The sequence below is a fragment of the Myotis davidii genome, unplaced genomic scaffold (genome assembly GCF_000327345.1).
Source record: "Myotis davidii unplaced genomic scaffold, ASM32734v1 scaffold69, whole genome shotgun sequence".
Lineage (NCBI taxonomy): Eukaryota > Metazoa > Chordata > Mammalia > Chiroptera > Vespertilionidae > Myotis > Myotis davidii.
Genome location: NW_006300363.1, coordinates 717,864 through 739,128, shown reverse-complemented (window position 1 = coordinate 739,128; position 21,265 = coordinate 717,864). Strand labels below are relative to the sequence as shown.

The 21,265-nt window shown below is 49.4% G+C and overlaps 1 long non-coding RNA gene across 4 annotated transcripts; it reads left to right on the top strand.

The window, feature by feature from the left end:
• Positions 1 to 14: 14 nt before the first annotated feature.
• On the top strand, positions 15 to 18,547 carry LOC102764703. 4 transcript variants are annotated; one of them, XR_436340.2, is made up of 4 exons: positions 15 to 403; positions 12,979 to 13,176; positions 13,306 to 13,448; positions 14,781 to 18,547. It is a non-coding gene; the product is annotated as an uncharacterized LOC102764703 (long non-coding RNA). The 4 variants fall into 4 exon arrangements; XR_001516051.1 differs by lacking the exon at positions 15 to 403 and adding an exon at positions 3,485 to 4,009; XR_001516053.1 differs by lacking the exon at positions 15 to 403 and adding an exon at positions 3,486 to 4,009 and having other exon boundaries at positions 17,737 to 18,547.
• The last annotated feature ends 2,718 nt before the right edge of the window (positions 18,548 to 21,265 follow it).

The window sequence follows — 21,265 nt, the reverse complement described above, 5'->3', positions numbered from 1 at the left end:
AGTTCACAGGTATCCAGAGGCGTCTGGCTAGCTTCCTTCTACAACCTGTTCCGGGCCAGTGGGGGGGTTAGGGGGGGCGGAGAAGGAGGGGCGTGCGACGGGGGCGTGGACCGCAGAAGTCGAGCTTGGAGCCCTGGGAGGCGCCTGCTCCGCGGACCCACGTGCGGCGGTTTTGAGGGGCGGAAAGGGAGGAGTCATGGAGTTGCCACTTTGCAGCCCAAGTGATGCCTCGGGGTTGGCCCCTCGAATACCCAGCGCCTCGGACGTATTCCTTATAACTAACTACTCGAGGCCATCTGGCTCGTAGAAAATAATGGTGATGCTCCAATATCAAAACAGGTGATTTTAGGGCCGGTTTCGAGTATCTGAGAGAACGACCCACTTGCCCATTTTTAAAAATCAGGTAACTAAAAAAAAAATGCATATTAGTATTGAATTGTGGCCAGACAGGGGAGAGAGGAGTTAAGTTAAACGATGAGGAACTGTGGCCCTGGAAGAAGAATGGGGTACAAGGGGAACACGCAGAGTGCCATTTGAAAGGCTGGAGGTACTGGGATGCAGGGGGTCGGAATGCCCTCCCTGGGGGGCGGGGGGCTTAGAATCAAGTTCTCATACCCAGGAGAAATGGGACTCCGCGCTTTTAGATTATTTGCAGAATATGTACTGGGCTGGGTTCTTTTTCAGGGTAGCCACTGGCCATAGGCGCTAACTGCCTGAACTTTTTGAACTGGAGTTTCCTCAAAATTGAAGTGAGGGGACCCGCCCTGGCCGGGTTGGCTTAGCGGGTAGAGCCTTGGCCTGTGGATGGAAGGGTCCGGGTTCGATTCCTTTTCAGAGCACATGCGCGGGTTGTGGGCTCGATCCCCAGTGTGGGGCGTGCAGGAGGCAGCTGATCAATATTCTCTGGCATCCTTGATGTTTCTATCTCCCTCTCCCTTCCTCTCTGAAATCAATGAATATATATTTTAAAGAAGAAGAAATGAGGATACCTGCCATCCTGACCTAGCCTGTGTGTTTGTGCAGTGGAATGTGGCCTTTTACAAATCGAATTTACTCTCTCGGACACTATTTTAAAGATTGTGTTGGGGGAATATTTCATTTAAAGAAGCTTTTACCATCATGTGTTCCTGAAGGGGAAATAAACGGTGGACAAATGAGTTTGGGATTTGAACTACGGTCTCTGAGCACAGTGAATAATCGATTATGAATCTGTTCTGGGAAGCCCTGCAGTAATGGAACTCTTCTAACTTTGATTAGCCTGGTGTTTCTCAAGTGTTGTGACTGGGGACACTTGAGTAACACCCTATTAATGTCTCTCTCCGAGTGGTATTTCCCAGAACCTATTTTGGGAAATGCTGACATAAAGAAATCACTTACCTGGGTGGGCTCAGATCTGCTCAAAAGGCACTCTCACTTCTCAAAAGACATTTCAGAACTACTCTTTAAAAGTCATCTGACTGGATTTCACTAAGGGTAGTTTCCATTTTACAAACATTGCAGAAAATGGTCTGAAGTACTACAAGTCCTATAGCAGTTGGAGAAGGAAGTGAACCCTTCTTGTTCCTCCTACATGCATCATGCACAGTGTGTGATGTCTCAATATCATTGAGCAAATATTACCAACATGTAATTACTAGCACAATGGAAGTAATTATTTTAAATATATATATAAATTGTTCCAAATGGTAATTCTACAATTCAGGGTTTCTTAAACAGACTTCTTAGGAAATTTGTTCATGGATTCCTAGAAGAGCCCAATTTAGTAAGATACAATTAGCATTTTCTCCTATAAAGAGAATGTCATTTAAAACCATTTAAGTGTGTCCAGCTGGCTTGGCTCAGTGGTTGAGTGTCAACCTATGAACCAGGAGGTGGCTGTTTAATTCCTAGTCAGGGCACACCTGGGTTTTGGAAAGTTATTTTAGTTAAATGAAGAAATCATTAAAATATTTAATTGACATATATACACATACACACACACACACACACACACATTTAAGTGTGTTGTATATATACATTAAATGACATTGATGGGAAACTTGCCCTAACAGTTTAGAATAAAATTTAATACAAGCATCATCTTGAACTTCATTCAAAATCAAAGTAACAATAAAAGCTCTTAATGAGGTAGTTTCACATGTTTGACACAAGTGTCTGTCAAAGAGAGCTTCTTAGTTTGTTAGAAACTTGCAATTTCAAGCAAGACCCGCCTAAGGACGACAGTAACAATACGTTGGAGTGCCCTGTTCCAGTGCCTGGTCTTCCATTCCGTAGGGCCAGAGACCTAATTGCATTAGCTCACAGAGATAAGCAGGCTTCAGAGGACATACTGAGTTTGCTAACCAAACTCAAAAGGGACTTATGTTTAAAACTAACATGTGAGCTCATTTCTTTCTAGTGAAAAATATAATTACCAATGTTGGATAATGTTATTTGCCAACAGTGTGTTCCTTCTTGAAGGAAAGCTACATGGGAGTCCAGATTCTTACACTGCAGTATAGAATCAAAGCGATGTAAATGATGTCCCCGTTTAATGGCATCAGGTGTCTTCACTCTACAGACATACCTGTCAGATGGGCCAGACATTCATTTCCATGGGTGAAAAGCACTCTCGTCCGTGGTGCTAGGGGCAAAATAAGTCATTTTGCCTTCATCCTTTTCAGAGATGCTCTCCCACCCCCCGCCCCCCCCCTCTCTTTTTAAAAAATTTTTCCTTTTAGTGAGAATGGAAGGGAGTGAGAAGACAGACAGAAACATCGATATGAGAGAGGGACGTTGATTGGTTGCCCCCTGTATGCACCCTAACCAGGGCAGGGGATCAAGCCTGCAACCTTGGTAGGTGCCCTTGACCGGAATCAAACCTGGGACCCTTCAGTCCAAGGGCTGACCCTCTATCCACTGAGCCAAATTGGCTAGGGCTCCTCATATTCTTTCTCAAGCTAGACTACAATGCTTGAGACTTGGTTTAAGCTTTTCAGCTTACAGTCCCTACCCAGGTCTACCTCCCTGAAGTTGCACCCAAGTCACCCAGTTTGGATTTGGGGTCTTCACAAAATCCCTTGGGTCCTTTCTATCAACGACTGATTTCATTCTATATGTTTCATTCTATATAAGTTTAAGTGTCTGTTGCCCACCCTTATTGGTTCGAAACCTTAGAAGTTTCCTGGGTGAAATCTGAAAGTGTTCCCATACAGCGAAGGCAAGGAGAGAGGGAAGACAATGGCAGTCCACTCCAGTTTGCAGGCGGTGTTACCGAACTAAAGGGTTTGCTTGCCTGCAGGCATCCAAGCCCACTGAAACACCAACAGGAGTTTGTAGCCAAGAAAATGAAGGTTTATTTTATTATTCTTTTCAATCCTCACCTGAAGGTATTTTTTCCATTGCTTTGTAGAGAGAGGGGAGAGAAAGAAAAACATCAATGTGAAAGAGACACATCAATTGGTTGCCTCCTGCACGAGTCCTGACCACGGGCCAGGGATCAAACCTGCAGCCCACTTATGTGCCCTTGAGTGGGAATCAACCCTCGACCCTTCGGGGCCAACTCTCTAACCACTGAGCAACACCAGCCAGGGCAAAGTTTTATTTTTAAGGAAATGGCACCACACCCGGAGTCACAGGTGAGAGGGAAGAAAACGGCTCTCTGATGGCTTCCAGGAGGTGGGTTACATAGAGGGAGAATCAGTAATCATGGTGACTAAGGGGGTTAGGGTCATGATCTCCACTGATCGTGTCGGTGCCAGGGTAGGGGACAGGGGATCATTGCTTCTGGTCCTGACTTCGCTTCAGCTAGTTTCACCAGGATGTGGTCGGTGGAGTTGGTTCACTTTTCCGAGTCTGGAGCAGAAACATAACTGAGGCCTAGATGTTATCTTTGACTAAAACTGTCTCTGTGGTCAATAGGCCTGAGGCTTTGTTCCTGGCGTTGCTTAATGCTGACCGGCAACCGGGGCCTCATTATCCTGAGGGCTTAAAGATTAAGGGAGTGGACGTGCAAGGGAGAAGGAGACAGGTAAGCCAGGGTGCTGGACTAGGCCAGTTTGTTTCATTTTTTAACTAATTTTATTTACCTTAATTTTTATTGAGTTTATTGGGGTGACATCTATAAGAATAAAAGGGTAATATGCTAATTAGACTGAACAACCAAATGACCTTCCGGATGAAGCCGGGGCTGCAAGGACCGAGCCCCTTGCGCGAATTTCGTGCATCGGCCTCTAGTTAGTTAATAAAATGATATAGGTTTCAAGAGTCCAATTCTGTAATCATCTGTATATTGCATTGTGTTCACGACCCAAAGTCAAGTCTCCTTTCATCACCATTGATCCCCCTTTTACCCTCTTCTACCTCCCCTCCCCCCTTTTCCTCTGATAATCTGTTGTCTGTGTGTATGAGGGTTATTGTTTTTTCTTAATCCCTTCACCCTTTTCACCCAACCCCCCTCCTTCTGACAACTGTCAGTCTGTTCTCTGTACCTATGACTCTGTTTCTGTTTTCTTCATTAGATTCCACATATAAGTGAATCGTATGGTATTTGTCTTTCTCTGACTGGCTTATTTCACTTAGCATAATACTCTTCAGGTCCATCCATACTGTTGTGTAGGTAAGATTTCATTCTTTTTTATGGCCGAGTAGTATTTCATTGTATAAATGTACCATAGATTTTTTTTATCCACTCATCTACTGATGGGCACTTGGCTGCTTCTAGATCTTAGCTATGCTATATAATAAAAGGCTAATATGCAAATTTTCCCCTCAACGGGGAGTTCAACCAGGAGTTCAACCAGCAGGTGGGGGATCGGGGTGTGCTGGCTGGGCCTCACCTGTGCACAAATTCATGCACCGGGCCTCTAGTTGTAAATAATGCTGCAATGAACATAGGGGTGCATCTGTTCTTTTGAATTGATGTTTCAGGTTTCTTTGGATATATTCTCAGAGCAGAATTGCTGGGTCATAAGGCAGTTACATTTTTAATTTTTTAAAGTAACTGCATACTGCTTTCCACAGTGGCTGCACCAGTCTGCATTCCCACCAACAGTGAACAAGGGTTCCCTTTTCTCCACATCCCGACCAACACTTGTTATTTGTTGATTTATTGATGGTAGCCATTCTGACAGATGTGAGGTGATATCTCACTGTGGTTTTAATTTTCATTTCTCTGATGAGTAGTGACCTTGAGCATCTTTTCATATGTCTATTGGCCATCTGTATGTCCTCTTTAGAGCAAAGTGTCTATTCAGGTCCTTTGCCCCTTTTTAAATTTGGTTGTTTATGTTTTTGGTGTTGAGCTATATAATTCTTTTTTTTCTTTCTTTTTCTAAAATATATTTTTATTGATTTCAGAAAGGAAAGGAGAGGGAGAAATAGAAACATCAATGATGAGAGAGAATCATCAATCAGCTGTCTCCTGCACGCTCCACACAGGGGATCAAGCCCAAAACCCAGGCATGTGCCCTAACTGGGAATCAAATTGTGGCCTCCTAGTTCATAGGTTGATGCTCAACCATTGAGCAATCTAGGCTAGGTGAGCTGTATGATTTATAAATTTTGGACATTAACCCCTTACCAGATATATCATTGGCAAATATGTTCTCCCATTCATTGGGTTGTCTTTTCATTTTATTAATGTTTTCTTTTGTGCAAAGACTTTTTAGTTTGATGTAGCCCCATTTGTTTATTTTTTTTCTTTTGTTTCCCTTGCTCTAGGGGATATAGCCAAAAAAAATATTGCTATGAGAAATGTCCAAGGTTTTACTGCCTATGTTTTCTTCTATTATATTTATGGTTTAATACATTTAAGTCTTACATTTAAGTCTTTAATCCATTCTGAGTTTATTCTTGTGTATGTATGGTATAAGAAGGGGGTCTCAATTCATTTTTCTGTGCATATCTGTCCAGTTTTCCTAACACCATTTATTGTATAGACTGTCTTTACCCCATTGTATGTTCTTGCCTGGATGAGGCTAGTTTGAATCAAAAAGGGGGAAAGGAGAAAAGGTCATATTAAAGAAGTGATGTTTCTGCATGGTTCTAGTGGCAGGGTTCATAAGCCAAGGAGCTTACATACGAGACTTACCTTGGGCCTCTGCCCAGTGCGACACCAGAGAGGCCCACCAGCCACACTGCCGCTGCCTCTGATTTCTGTTGCAAGGCCTGGTGACTGGCACCCCACGGGGGAGGGGTTCTGGGCTTGTTTAAGATGTGGTGGAAAGAGATGGCGCATCCACAGTCCAGGAGCTTTGCCGGAGGGAGCCCGCTGATGACACACCATGGAGCCAAGAGCATGACTAGGTGGCCTGCCACCTGTGACCTCAGCATCCACAGGTTCTGTTTCAGTTCCTGCCTGTCATCTCCTATGTCCTTCCTGGCAGCCCTGACCTTTAGAGGGGAAGAAGGGGAGGGGGAGAGGAAGATCCTTCAGCTCTCCAAAATGCTCTCCTCTTCCCCTTAGGGAGCGAGTTGGGCTTAGGCAAGGCCTACAAAGAGTAGGGATCTTAATGGGGCTTAGGCGGATTTAGAATTGCTGTGTCATGTATACATTCCTCCATTTAACAAACATTTATTGAGCTCCTACTATGTGTCAGACATTCATAGACGCTGGGATAGCAAAGACATTTAAGACAAGTGGCTTCCAGTCAAGTAGTAGGAGATAGCCACATACACCAACACAATGGCACATCAGAGGTGCCACGACAGACACCTGGAGGGTAGAGGAAGCGTCTAAGTGCAGGCATTTACTGTCTCCTGGGCGGGACATCACGGAGGGATTCTGGAAGATTTGGTGGTGGTTTAGCTGCATCTTGAAGAATGTGAGGAGGTTCTTGAGGCAGATGGCAGAGGAGACGACCAATCAATGTTTCTCTCTCATCGATGTCTCAGTGTTTCTCTCTCTCTCCCTCTCTCTAAAATCAATTTAAAAAACATTTTTTTTAAAAAAAAGAAGACACCCCAACTAGTCCTCTGGCTCACATCAGAGTAGTCTGTTGAACTTGAATCTGACTACATCACTTACCTGCTCCAAATTCCTGAATGGCTTCCTTTGGGGAACACTGGACCACCTTTGAAAGGCAGAGAAGATCTTCATGATCCACCTTTGTTCAGCACCTGCGAACAGCTTGCTTCGAACACACCAGACTGGCACACGCCTCTGCTCTGGCACACCCTCTGCCCCCACTGCGGGGTCTTCCTTCTGCCCTTTCTCCACAGAAGCCCCAGCATCCTTCAGTCTCAGCTTGGAGGTTCTCTCCCCCTACTCCTCACATGGAATCAATGGTAGAAGCTCCCTCCCACTGCGCTCTGTACTCTGTTTCTCCCATTGTAGTGAGACCAGTGTCACTGTATCACAACTTTCCAGGGTTGCTCCTCCGTTTCCTTACCCGTAAAATGGGATCATAACCTCTTAGTGTGGGTGGGGGGATTGATCCTGACAAATGGCAGCAGCGGTTTGGGAAAGGGAGTCAGAGAAAGGAGGGCGGCCCAGGGTGCATTCTGTGGGCCACCGAGTCCTAGGCGACAGGGGCCTCTGGAGAAACAGCCGCCCCAGAGAGGGAGCTCCGGGAACAGGCTCTTCACCTCCAGTATTCTGGCCAGGCAGTGCCGATTCTTCAAGACCTACAGGCAGCGGAGAAACCTAAGCAGATACTGTTGTCATTACACCACGTATCTGTCATCCAAGACCACAAGGGATGCTCTTCCCGCTCTGTGCCTCCAGCATCTCCGCGGACACTTCTCAGAGTTGGGTCCCGCGCACTCCCCAGGCCCAGGTGGCAGACCAGCTTACCTTCTGGAGAAATGCCATCCTCGGCCTGTACTGCTGGCCTTGGTGCCGGATTGTCATCCTGGACCCTGGATGAATTCAGAACCAGAACACCACAGGTAGAAAAGAGGAGAGGCCCGCAAGTGAAAGGGCCAGCGTGCCTCGCACGCCCTTCACTCCAAGGGGTGTTTGGGGGACCCGGAGGGCGTGGGCAGGGGCACCCCTTTGCTAGCGCTGGGCTCCTGCCCCTCGGAAAGTAGCTGGATCCGCGCCAGCCAATCAGCGAGCCGCGCCGCGAGCTTTTCAGCATGTGCGGCGCTTGCGCCCACCTGCCGCCAGGGGGCAGTGTGTGGCTCCGCTGTGACGCGGCAGAGCCTCAGGTGAGACCCGCCAGTGGGAGGATCTGTTGCAGAGAGGCCTCGGCCCACAGCACTAAAGCCTGGACAAGTGCAAATAGTTCACACGGGCTTTGGGTCCCTGGCTGACCTGCCACCAAGTCACTGGATGGCTGTTAGCAAGTTACTTAAGCATCACAAGCAGGTCCGTTTCCTCATCTAACCAGAGAAAAGCAAATGAGTGGGTGGGAAATGACACCTGCCTGTCTGGTGGTGAGGACGGAATGAATAACCGAGTCAGTTGGCAGTGGAGCGTAGTTGGCTGAGATGAATGCTCACCTGCCAGATGGGCTGGCTCTGAACGCTGGATTTGCCACTTAGCTGTTGGATCTCAGTGGAGATATGAAAACTCTGTGGCCTTCATTTTCCCATTTGATCAGTGAGGATACTGCACCCTCTTCCTGTGTGTTTTGTTTGGGGTTGGGGTTTTTTTTTGGGGGGGGGTGGTTTTGGTTTTGAGATTACTGAGCTAATGCTAGTAAAAGCACTTGTAACCGTGGCAGACATGTGCTGAATGTTGGATAAACCATAGCTTCTCTTACGTCTGTTGAGACCCTAAAGATCACCATGCCGAGTTGCTCTGTTATAGACGTAATCTGAGTGATCTGTCATATCATGTCCGAATAATAAGAGAACTGTTGGAGGAGTAAATGGAGGTGAGAATACAGGCTCTGCATGCAAGCGGATCACTTGTCATCAGATCCCAACTCCTACTTACTAACTAGCTATGTGTTTTGGGGCAAGTTACTTACCCTCTCTGTGCTTCTGTTTCTGTAAAGTGGGGATGATGCAATGATTGCCTACCTCATAGAGTTGTTAAGGGGAGATGGAGTAACAAATCAGTAGATATCAGTTGTTATTAATATTAGTATTATTAAAGATAGTGCAATAGAGCACACAACTTGACAGTTACCTCCCACTCCTTACTCTGCATTTCTTCATCTATAAAAGGAGGGGTGAGCCCTGGCCAGTGTGGCTCAGTTGTTGAGTGTCGCCCTGTGCACCAAAAGATTGCTGGTTCGATTCCTGTCAGGGTCCATACCGAGGTTGTGGGTTTGATCCCTGGTGCAGGAGGCAGCTGATCGATGTTTCGCTCTCCCTTCCTCTCTCTCTAAAATAAATTAAAACTTTTTTAAAAGGGGGGGGGGTGTGATGAGATGACAAGATGGGACCTCTGAGGTCTAACACTCAGGATTCTCAGGATCGGAGACATGCTTGCTTTTCATTTCTAGAGCTGGGCTACTGGCGGGCAGCAGATAAAGCAGATGTCAGAAAAGGGTGGGTGGACATTGCCATACGCGGTGCATCATGCGAACAACTCTCCAGATAATCTGGTTCCCACCCGGGCGGAAGAGCCCAGCTCCTGCCAAGCTACCCAGACATCTTAGCTCAGAATTAAAGCCCTGGAATAGCGGTTTCAGAAACCAAACCCTGAAGTCGGGTTGACTCACAGGGAAATGACTTGGCAGAAAGCCATGACATGCAGCCTGCAGCTCCAGCTGGGCCCGTGCAGTGGTGTGTGGAAGGGGGAAGCCACCCTCTTCATCCAGGTGATCAAACGCTTTGGAAACAGTTAGGCAAAGTCATTTCAGAATTGCTTTATTTTTTTTAATATATTTTATTGATTTTTTACAGAGAGGAAGGGAGAGCGAAACATCGATCAGCTGCCTCCTGCACACTCCCCACCGGGGATGTGCCTGCAACCAAGGCACATGCCCTTGACTGGAATCGAACCTGAGACCCTTGAGTCCGCAGGCCGACGCTCTATCCACCGAGCCAAACCGGTTAGGGCCAGAATTGCTTTAAATGTGTGTGTATCTGCGACCCTTTCCCCATTCTCATGTTTTGTTGATTTGGGCTTTCTCCCTTTTTTCCTGTTAGATTGTGATTTATCTGCTAAGATGAGACAGTGTGACTGTGTGTGTGTGACTGTGTGTGTGGTTACTTGAGAGCGAGATTTTATTGAATAGTAAGCACTTTCAGAGCATCTAGTCATTGGCTACTTGTGCTGTTTAAATTAGTTGACAGACGTGAGAGGGCTCTGTAAAGCAGAAAAAAACCCAGGTATACAGAGTGACCACCTGCGGCTCTTTGCATCTCTTGTGCTCAGGAGTTCACGGTATCCTCTTGCACTCTCCAGAGCGACTATGGATGATAAATCCTGATCATGCTGATCACATGTCCTGACAATGATCTCATCGAGCCTCCGCGTTTCCTAGATGAGGAGACATCATGGGGTGCTGGGAAGAGAGTGTGACTAGGACTCAGGACACCCGGATTCTGACTCCAGATCTATTCCTGACCCATGGGGGGATGCAGGCAAGTCACACCACCTCTTGAAGGCCCAATCCCTGCGAATCATTCAGCACTTCCCAAGGTTGGCAGTACAGGTCGTGCTTCTCAAACTGAGGCACACGCTGGAGAACTTGTGAAAATGAGGTTCTGATCCAGTAGATCCAAGTGAGGCTAAGGTGCTGCATTTCCAACAGGCTCCCAGGCAATGCCCATGCTGACCTCAATATGAGTAGCAAAGGTCTAAAAGGACTTGTTCCACAGATTATAAATCAATATGGCATTTAACCAAAAAAGTGGGAAGAGGGTTATAGTGCAATACATTCAGAAATCTATATGCCTAATACATGTAAAAGGGTTGCTATGCAGGGCTTCCCAAAACCTGACACACTTCCAAGGAGAATGACTTGAACAACTCAGAAGATTTTCAGAAAGACAAAGGTCTTTATTTTGCAAACCAAAGGCAGCAGAGGCAAAAAGGCAGCTGGTTTGCTATGCCCAAGCTCAACCCCCCACCAGGACAAAGACACGAGGTCCTTGATTGCTTGCCAGACTTAAACCTCTTTGCAAGGAAAATATTTTCACCCACAGCTCCTTCCACATCCCCGCCCCACCCCCTGGCTCATACTTTGGACCATGGGACTTAACACCTGGCAAACTGGACCAGGGACACTGGAGGACCTGCCCCAGGCCACCACTCCAAAAACAGGCCGATTGTTACATGGCCTGATATATACTGATGCCCTGGAGCAGCCAGCTATTCCTGACCCATGATAGCCACTCGAGCTGGGAAATAGCCACTCGAGCTGGCTAGGAGAGGTGGCCAAATCTGGAGAAAAAAATTTAAAAAAGCCCCACGGTGGAATCAGACCCACGATGAAGCAAAGCCAGGGGTGAGCTCAAGTTATGAGTGAGGGAGACAGACTCTGAGCAGGCAGTGAAGCCTGGGGTAGACACAAGAATGGAAGAGCAGCACAGAGCTAAGATGCCCCAAGAGCTCTTATGAATGGAACTGAAGGCCACTGGAGGCTCTTGTTAGGTCACAAGGAGCAAAAGGTACCATCTTTAGTTAGCTTTCCCCAGAGGAAATGGGCTACAGATCAGGGAATGACGGAAACAGCATAGTGGTGTGCCAGCAAGACGCCTATGGACCGAAGGGGAAAAGTGAGCACTGTCCCTCCCGCCCAGGGAGCCCAGAGCAAACCAGCAGCAGCAGAGCTGCGCTGTCATCAATATCTTCAATCTGTCCAACCTCACCCTCCTCTCAGCCTGGTCCTGATGCCATAGTGAATGTGTTGTCCTGATTTTTCATGTACACTTCACTATTTTATATTATGCATAACCTGTATGCCTCATTGACTCCGTTCTAAACAGAGACATGGCAAAGTAAATAGATCAGATGAGAACTAATTTAAGTGGAATCAAGTCTGGATGACCATATCCCCCAAAACCCTCCCTAACCAGTGCGGGTTAGACCATAGAGATAGGTCTGTAGTCGCACATCACAAGATTCACCCTACATTGCATCCTGTTAAAAATCATAATGATTTGGCCCTAGCTGGTTTGGCTCAGGAGACAGAGCGTCGGCCTGCGGACTAAAGGGTCCCAGATTCGATTCCAGTCAAGGGCACATGCCAGGGTTGCGAGCTCGATCCCCAGTGTGGGGTGATCAATGATTCTTCCTCATCACTGATGTTTCTGTCTCTCTCTCCATCTCCCTTCCTCTCTGAAATCAATAAAAAATATATATATTTTTAAAAATCATAATGATTTGGATGGCAACATTGATGACACGTGTTTATATGTTCAAACAAAGACACAAAATAGGAGAAGAGCCGATACGTTAGGAACAGCACTCGGTTCCAAAAGTTCTTGCCAGCGAGAGTCCGTGTGCTTTGATCAAGACCTGATCGACTGCCCGCAGTGACTCAGCATCTCTGGGCTAAAGTGCAGTGTTAGGGTTTCTAATTGTTATCAGAAGTCACTGTGGGGATGAGTCATGCGAATCCTTTATGAACAAATTCTGATCCGAGCCAACACTGTTGTCAGGATTTCCAGCCTCTCTCTCTGCCGTCTACCGTAGGAGACGTTTCTTTCCAAGTTCAGTACCAAGGGAAACTCACTTTTCTTTGAAACCACCCACAAGGTGTCCCTTTCCCCGATCAAGAGAGCGTTGTTTCCTGTTCCATCTCAAAAGGCAGAACACTTTGAGTATATATGGCAGTAGGCTCCCTTGGAACAACTGAAATGAGTATTTGGTTTTTAATTTTCTTCTCCAACCTGTTTTCCTATTTGCGTTCATATACCATGGGTTTTTTATAGTCTGGGCTTTTTTCTTTGAAGCCACAACAACTCATTTTTGGAATGACTCGGGATATAAATATGCTAACTAAATGATATGTGAATGGTGAGTGGGAGATGGCTTGATGAATTTGGACAAGATGGGGAAGAAAGGGAAAAAATGAGCCATCTCAACAGCCTTCAAGATAAACAACTCTATTTACCCAAATGATTTTTTGGAACTGCCTTGTTTTATTTTAGTCCAAGAAGCCTGCTGGAGAAAGAACAGTGTGGTGAAATTATATTCGAGTTTGATAAACATCTTGCTCTTCGGACAAGACAATTGATTAGAGCTCGTCTGTTCATCTAAATGGATCAGCTCAGCTCAGAAGTAAAAGGATGTGTCTCATTCCTGCAAGCCTAGACCACCTCTTTCCCCGGCACCTCCATAATTTCTAGGTGAGGTGGGTAAGTGAGGGAGGGAGGAAGCGGGAGGGGGAATGCAGACGGATGCCAGGCCTTCAAGGATGTCACATAGTCACCCCACTAGGTCCCCCTGTAATAAGAAATATTTTCTCTCCATCCTAGGGAGCGGAGTTCTTACAATGAGTCCAGAGCAGACATTTCCCAGAAACACCTGCTAGAAATTTTCAAAGGCAAACATGACGATACCGTCCCATCTTCTCTACCCCCCGAGACGCCACAATACGCCTCCTTTACGTGGAAGTCAGGTGGGTCTGCTTAATAATATTGATGTCTTTGCTTTTCTAGGTCTCTTTTTTTCCACTATACATATACATGCTCACTACTGCAAATTTAGAAATAGAGGAAAAGCATTTGTAAAAATGTAATAATATCTAATCTGGGGACAGAAGTTTAAAGAACCTGAAATGGAATGTCCGAGGGAAAGGAATGTACTGGGAGTGAGGAGGTTTGGATTCTGGTCCAACCCTGCTATAACTAGCTGGGGTGACCTCAAGTGAGTGATTTATTCTTGATGAATTTTTTTCTTCACTTGTAAAAGGAAAGGCGGGGCCCGGCACACCCACACTTATAGCATTCCAGGGTCGCCGGACAGTTAAGCAGACAGATGGGTTAGCCTCGCTGCCCGGGGCCCCGTTCCCAGCACTGCCATTCAGGAGTTTTTGGAGCCGGTTTCATAGCCTGTCCGTGTCCCAGTGTCCCCATCCGTCAATGACGATGTGGTCATCTCTCTCACATGCTGATGATTTGGTGAATGTGGCTGCCATCCTTATCTTAAACGTGGCTCAGCCACATCGCACGCCTCACAGACCTCTTTCCTGAGAGCCACACGTCCAGTGTTGTCTGCCCATCGCTGTGACCTCACGTGGCATTTGGGATCTCAGCTTTGTGGTCACAGTCCAAACCTGAGAGCATCCTGCCCAGGCTGCAGCTCTGCCTCCGTCACTGTTCCCTGGCTCAGCGAAGAATACCAACACCCGCCCCCCTGCTCCTGCCACTCACCCGGGAGCCGACCAGATACCTGCCCCGTTCTAGCTCCTGCAGGCCCGTTCGAATCGCAAACTAAACTCAGGTCTCCAATTCAGCCTTTATCCGAACTGAAAGTGCTGTCTCCATGCTCAGTCTATCCAACTCAGGCAGAGACCACACACTCACTCAGGTCTTAAGGGAGCCCTGGGTGGCTGGGGAGAGGAGTGGGTTTTAGTGCTGGGCCCCTCTGAGTTTAAGCACCCAACCTGAATTCCCACTGGCAGGCATTCAAGACAGGTACCTCCACCCCCGGGGACACCCAGCCCCTGCCTCCCTTGCCTGTGAGTGAGCAGGGCTGAGGGTGCTGCTCAAGGATGGGAGGGCGAAAGCACCTCATTGCACGTGGGGGACCCAGGCCTGCTGTACTGCCTCCACCTGTCCTCACGCCTCTGCTCTGTCAGATCTCCTTGGGACACCACAGGTGATGCTGAAGGAGACAGCCCACCTTTCCTGGCTGTCTACAGGGTGCTGGGTCCTTGCACCTCTCAGCTCATTCAGTCCTCACATCTCCAGAGAGAAAGTGATCCCCATTCATGATCCCCATTTTACAGATGGGGAAACCGAGTCCAAGAGGCTTTAAAAAACCACCCGGGTCATGTAGCCTTGAGTGGTGACAGAGCTGGGGTTTCACTCCAGGCAAGCTGGTTCTACCGAGTCCACACTCTGCCCTGCTCTGGCCCCAGTGGACACCAGCTGACGACCCTCAGGGACACAGGCCACCAGGCTCTCCCCGAGGGTTCTGGTTTCCCTGGTGTTCCAGCGGCAGGCTCAGCCATTCCTTCAGCTCCCAGCAGACACCTCTCTGAAAGCAAACAGATGGGGAGCAGGACCAAGTGTGTCCGCCCAACCGCGACGTCCCAAAGCGAGGGACTTTCCAAGGCTCCCACCCCGCTTTCTGGCTCTGATTTTCCTGGGAATGCCACCGTCTTCAAGGGCGCAGGAAGGTGACTGATCCAGGAGACACAGAGGAAATGAAAGCACGGGCACCTGCGAGGATTGTCTAACATCCACACGGCCCCCTTTCTTTATTTAGACACTTTCAGATTCCACCCCCCGTCACCCTTACATCTCTGCTCCCGAGTGGGTCTAAATGCTGCCTCCCTTCCCCCCTCCTCCCTGGCCCACCCCCTGCCACCTGCTTCTTTAGTCATTTCAGGGGACTCACTTTTTCCTGGGCACGTGACCTCTGCCCGATTCCCTGCCTCCACGTGGGTGACCGTTGCTGCAGGCCTGGGCCCCTTCCGGACCCTAGGCCCCATCAGAGCCCGGCTTCCTTCCTCTTCGTTAGCCCTGGTTCCGTGCCTGCTTGTGACACCCACTGCTCCCAGGGGCTCCCTGTCCCCTCTGGACTGCAGGCACTCCCCAGAGGTACAGCCAGGGGCTTGCCAACCTCCTCATGCTTCCCCCGCCCCCCATTCTGCACTGCACGCTTCTCCACCCAGGACCCCACCTGAAACTCAGCAGCCCTACCCCCCTGCCCCCACACCAAAGGTGGCTGTAGCTGACTTCTCTGCTTCCTCCCACACTCTACCACTCAGACACTAAAGGCCAGCCTCCTCTGGGGTGTATAGTACCCCGCTGTGCCTCCTTTCACCCACTGGGTATGGCTCCAGGTTTTTTCCCTGTGTCCTCATCGGGAGTGGCTTCAGGGTTCCCCTCGGTGATCATCAGACTTCCCGTTCTCATAGACCCCCCAGGACCTCTGTTGTCCCTTTACTTCACTACCCACCCCATGTCCAAAGCCACACCCTGCACCTTTCCCCACCCAGAACGATGCCACCCGTACAACTTGGATTTCAGCTCCTGGTCCTGTGAGCAGCTTCCAGGCCCTCCAGCCTTTTCTCCCTCACTCCCTGCTCAATGCCGTCACTGCCAGCGCCCACCCCATCAGGCCCTCCCTGGTCACACATCCCAACCCCACTCAGCCTGGACTCCAGGTCAGTCATGTGAGCTAACTTTCAGTAGCCTCTTTGGGCCCTCCCACCCCACAGACTCACCTTCAAATCCCCCAGGGCATTGGGGCAATTCCATATGCAAGTGAGTCAGAGAACTGGAGGGAAATCCAACTGTGAAACCCCAGGAATTCAATCTCAAGGTTCCTGGCTCCCTCTGCAGCTCTTCCACACATTGGCCCTCCTCTCAAGTCCCCATCAAACCTCTACTCCTCTCCTTCTCACCAGGCAAGACCGCATCCATCCATCCATCCGCTCAGCTCAGCCTTGCAGCTGGTGGCCTTGACTCACGCCTCCCCCTCCACGCGTCTTCAATCACTCCTGTCAGAGGTAGGTGTCCCTTCTCCTGGTCAAGGCCACCACCTCTGTCTGTGCGTGCTCTTGAGTCTAATTCCTACTATCTCCTCCTTGGCCTTGCTCCATCCCTCCTCCTCTCCCTCTGGGATATGGGCTTTGCCAAGAATAGGCTGGTGAGACTGGTGGTATGGGTTGAATTGTATCCCCCAAAGCTATGTCCTGACACTCAGTACTTCAGAGTGTGACCTTATTTGGAAATAGGGTCTCCACAAAAAAAAAAAAAAGTTAAAATGAGGTTGGGGACCCTGGCCAGGTAGGGTAGCTCAGTTGGTTAATGCATTGTCCCAACATGCCAGAGCCCCCCTCAGAGCCACTCATCCAATGAAGGCATAACTACGTGGAACAACAAAGCTCTCTCTCTCGCTCGCTCTCAAAAAATAAAATGAGGTTAGGTGGGCCCTAATCCAATATAAGTATCCGTATAAAACGGGAAAATGTGGACAGAGGGACGGTGGCCTGAAGACACACAGGGGGCAGATGAGCAGATGGTCCTGCGCGTTCCTAGCCGAGGCTGAGGAGCGTTAGCAAACCCCAGGAGCTGACGAGTTGGCCTGATGTCCCAGCGGGTCTGCCCCACAGCTGTCAGAGAGCGGCCCTGCCCACTCCCGGATTCAGGACTTGCCACGTCCAGAACCGAGACAGTGCCTTTCTGTTGCCTTAAGTTGGGGGGCTTCGTCACGGCAGCCCCAGGAGACTCTGCAGCTGGGGACGCGGGCCCTGAGAGGGGCTCTGACACCTCTTCCTGGGAATTCGGAGTCCTTCCTGGCAGTCACCGGTTTAAAATTGTAGCTCAGAAGTGACTCCAGAGGTCTGTGATGTGTGCTAATGTGTAAAGCCAAGGTCCCCGAGGGTGTATCCTAAGTACATTCGAGTCCCAGCTCCCAGCTCTGAGCCAGCCCCCTGCAGGCTTCCAGCGCTGTGGACTGAGCCGGTGCGGCTGGTCACCAGGGTAGGGGAAGTCCAGTCAGAGCCGGGGTTTCCAGGAGTGTCCCCGAGCCTGGCATAGCTTTTGTGCCTGTGCACACAGGCCAGCCCCTGGGACACACTGGCTCTCACGCATGGTCAGGACAACCCGGGGAGCTTCGAGATGCTCGGTGGAACCTGCTGACAGTTTCCCGAGGGTGACTCAGTGCCGCACTGAGAAGCCGGCTGGGAATGAAGAGCCTGTGCTTTCCTGTCCTTCCTCCTGTCTTTCCAGGAAGCCCTTGGAACAGAGTCCCAAGCGCTCGCTCCAGCCAGCCCGGATCCTGCTTCCCGCTGCTCGAGGACCAGCGCCATCAGATAACATCCAGGTGGCTGTGAGCACCACGCTCCCCTCCGGAGCCTGGAGCCCGCAGTGCCCTCTCCTCCACTGCCCAGGCCTTTCAAGTGGTCTGAATAGCGCATTCCACTTTCATCTGTCTCCTCTGTCCTGGGAATAATCTGTATAGTCTGCGGTTCCGCCCCTAGTCGGAGCTCAACAAATATTGACTAGGATGAATTTTTAAAGCAGTTTGAGTCGTCATGTCAAGGCAGGAGCAAGATGACACCAAGAAACCTTACTCAGAGGAGGTTTGTCAGCCACCCGTTCCTATCAGGCTCCTGCCAGCACCCCTGCCAGCGACCCTCTCAAACCAGGACCCACAGGTTTGCCGAATCCACCCCCTCTCCTCCCAGCTCACTCACAGCCCAGGCTCCCAGACCAGGAGGAGCCGGTGTTCAGGTGGAATTAGAATGATTGTGCTTTCAAGTGAAATGGAAGCCAGAGGTTCCTCGGAGCGTCTGATTGATGCATGGAAGGGTCCTCAGGGGGAGCTAAGTACCCTGAGTGGGCAGGTTAGGAGCCTGGAGGACTCAGGAACACGATGCCCACAGGTCCAAGCCCCAGGCACAGTCCTGGCTCACAGTTCCAGCAGCCTGTTTGAACAAGCCAGCTGAGTGAGACTCTTCATGGGTCTAGCAAAAAAATATCTTTCTTCCCCAGCCAGCGTGGCTCAGTGGTTGAACCAGGAGGTCACGGTTCAATTCCTGGTCAGGGCACATGCCCGGGTTGCAGGCTCGATCCCCAGTGTGGGGCATGCAGGAGGGAGCCGATAATGAATCTCTCTCATCATTGATGTTTCTGTCTCCCTCTCCCTTCCTCTCTGAAATCAATAAAAAGAAAAGAAAAGAGACTGCACCAGACGCCTAGGGCCAATATATATTTTAAAATACGTTTCTTTAGGCAGCGCAATTGTCCATTGTTTCAGCGGCTCTGTAGGACGTGCTCGCGCCTGGAAAAGCTTTACTGCATTTGCATGGGAGTTTGCATGGGATCGGGGCACCATCGATTGGTGGAATGAGTAGGTGCTGAGCTAAGGAATGCCACAGATCTACAAGCATTTACGGAGCCCTTTCCTATGTGCACGAGGTGGGAAGCTAAGGCAAAGGACCCAGTCACTGGGGAAAGAGAGTCTGCCTGTGTTGGGGAGCCAAGAGTCCCACAGAACAGCCTGGCCCGCATAGGAAAGAGGGCCCAGGGCACAGGCCTCGGGCCAGGCTGGCCTCTGATCCCACTCAGCCACATCCATGCTGCGGGCCCTGGACTGAAGACGTTACTCAACTTCTTCCTATCTCAACTTCCTTACATGTACCAGTCACAGCCGCTTCTGAGGGTTGGATGGAGTGTGTGAAGCACTCAGAACAGTTGCTGGCACGATGTCAGTGTTCATTGGATTGACTGCACTATTAAGTGAGATACTATGTATAAAGTGCTAAGCAGTGCCTGGCACTTACCAAGCACTCAGTATGTTAATTATTATTATCCTGTTTATTTTTTTTAAATATATTTTATTGATTTTTTACAGAGAGGAAGGGAGAGAGATAGAGAGTCAGAAACATCGACGAGAGAGAAACATCGATCAGCTGCCTCCTGCACACCCCCCACTGGGGATGTGCCCGCAACCCAGGTACATGTCCTTAACCGGAATCGAACCCGGGACCCTTCAGTCCGCAGACCGACGCTCTATCCACTGAGCCAAACCGGTTTCGGCTATCGTGTTTATTTTTAAGTTATAAGCAGTAGCGTGGCTCAGTTGGTTGAGTGTTGTCCTGCACACCAAAGGGTTGCCAGTTCGATTCCTGGTCAGGGCACATACCTGTATTTCAGGTTCGATCCCCAGTTGGGGCACATAGGGAAGACAACCGATCGATGTTTCTCTCTTACATATCTCTCTCCCTTCCTCTCTCGAAATCCTAGGGTAAGGATTTAAAAAAAAGTTTAGCAGCGTAATACAATAATCAACATTATTGTCTCATATAGTTTGTGTGGATCAGGGATTTGGCAGCAACGTATAGCTGCATGGCTCTAGTTTGGGATTTCTCGAATGGCCAGGACGCCTGCATGGGCTGCTGGGGCGTCTTCACAGTGCTGTGGCGGGCTTCTCTGAGGAGTAACCCTGGAGAGCAAGGTGGACACCACGTGTCTTTCATTGTGAATCTGTGCCACAAGAACCTGTTGAGTACATGGGTCGGCCCTGTTCGTTTTGGGATGAGTTATGCAAGGGTGTGGATCCCAGTAGGGACTCACTCGGGGCCGTCCTGGAGGCTGGCTGCCACAGTCCTAAACTGTGTGGCTGAGACTCTGACCTCATAGGGTTTCAGTGAGGAAAACTGAAGGCTAGAGGACTCGGGGAATACTTGGTATTGTTTTGATTTTTAAGCTAAATCTTAAAGGATATCTTTTACCATTTCTTTTTCTCATATGCCTTGCTTCCGTAGTACTTGGAAAGAGAGGAGGGTAGGACTTTTCTAATCATAAGGGGGGTAGGGAAGCAGGGGGAGTATGAGGAAGAGTTTAAAAGCAGTGAGCAGGACCTATTTGAGGATTAGCAAGGGGGGACCTGACATTGGGAGGGGGAAAAAAGTCTAGACGTAGAGGCAGCCTAGCCTGGGCCTGTTCAAGGACAGCCCCAAAGCGAAGGAAAGGCACTTGAACTAGCTGAGCCAGAAGGTAAATGTTAAAGGCATAAGGCTTTGGCCGCCCAGGTTCTCAAAGGCCTGCTGGCTTCCTTGATGTGGGGATCTGAGGCTGCATAATGGGTTTCTGAAGGTGAAAAGTATTCCCTTCTAAGGGGCACTCACTTCAATGCAAGCCTGCCCCGGCAGGGTCAAGGCAATACCAGGAAACGGACTTGAATAGCTTCCTTTTATCAGGATAGGAAGCTCCAGTTGATAAGAGAGTTGGAATCAAGTGTCCCAGTTGGAGGATGAGCCTCCCAGAGGAAACGTTGGCCTGGGAGATAGTCTGTGTTTACTCAGTGTGCCCACGACATCTGCCGTTTATACAAACTACATCCTCGGCGCAGCTGAAGACAGGCCCGCCTGACCTAGGAAGGCCAATGTCTGACGTCTCACCAGGCCTGGGAGGAAGTGCCTGCCCGGACCCGCCCAGCCAGGGGGCTGGCAGCTGCGTGAACATGTTGGGGGCAGGGGCCACTCTGCACACCGCTGTGCTGGGCAGGGCCATTACCGTCGCTAAGTATCTCTTCACGTCCTCCATGGAACCATCTGTTCGACTCTTCCAGTTACTCAGGTCAGCAGCAGGAGTACCTCATGACCCTCCTAAGACCTGGTTTGGGTCCACTCATTGAGACATTACCAAAGCCCAACATTTGTAGATCCGAGTGGGGTCCCCACGTGCTCCCACTATGATGCTCAATGATTTGCAGCCCTGGCATGCACTGTGCTGCTGAGAGGGGTGGCATGAG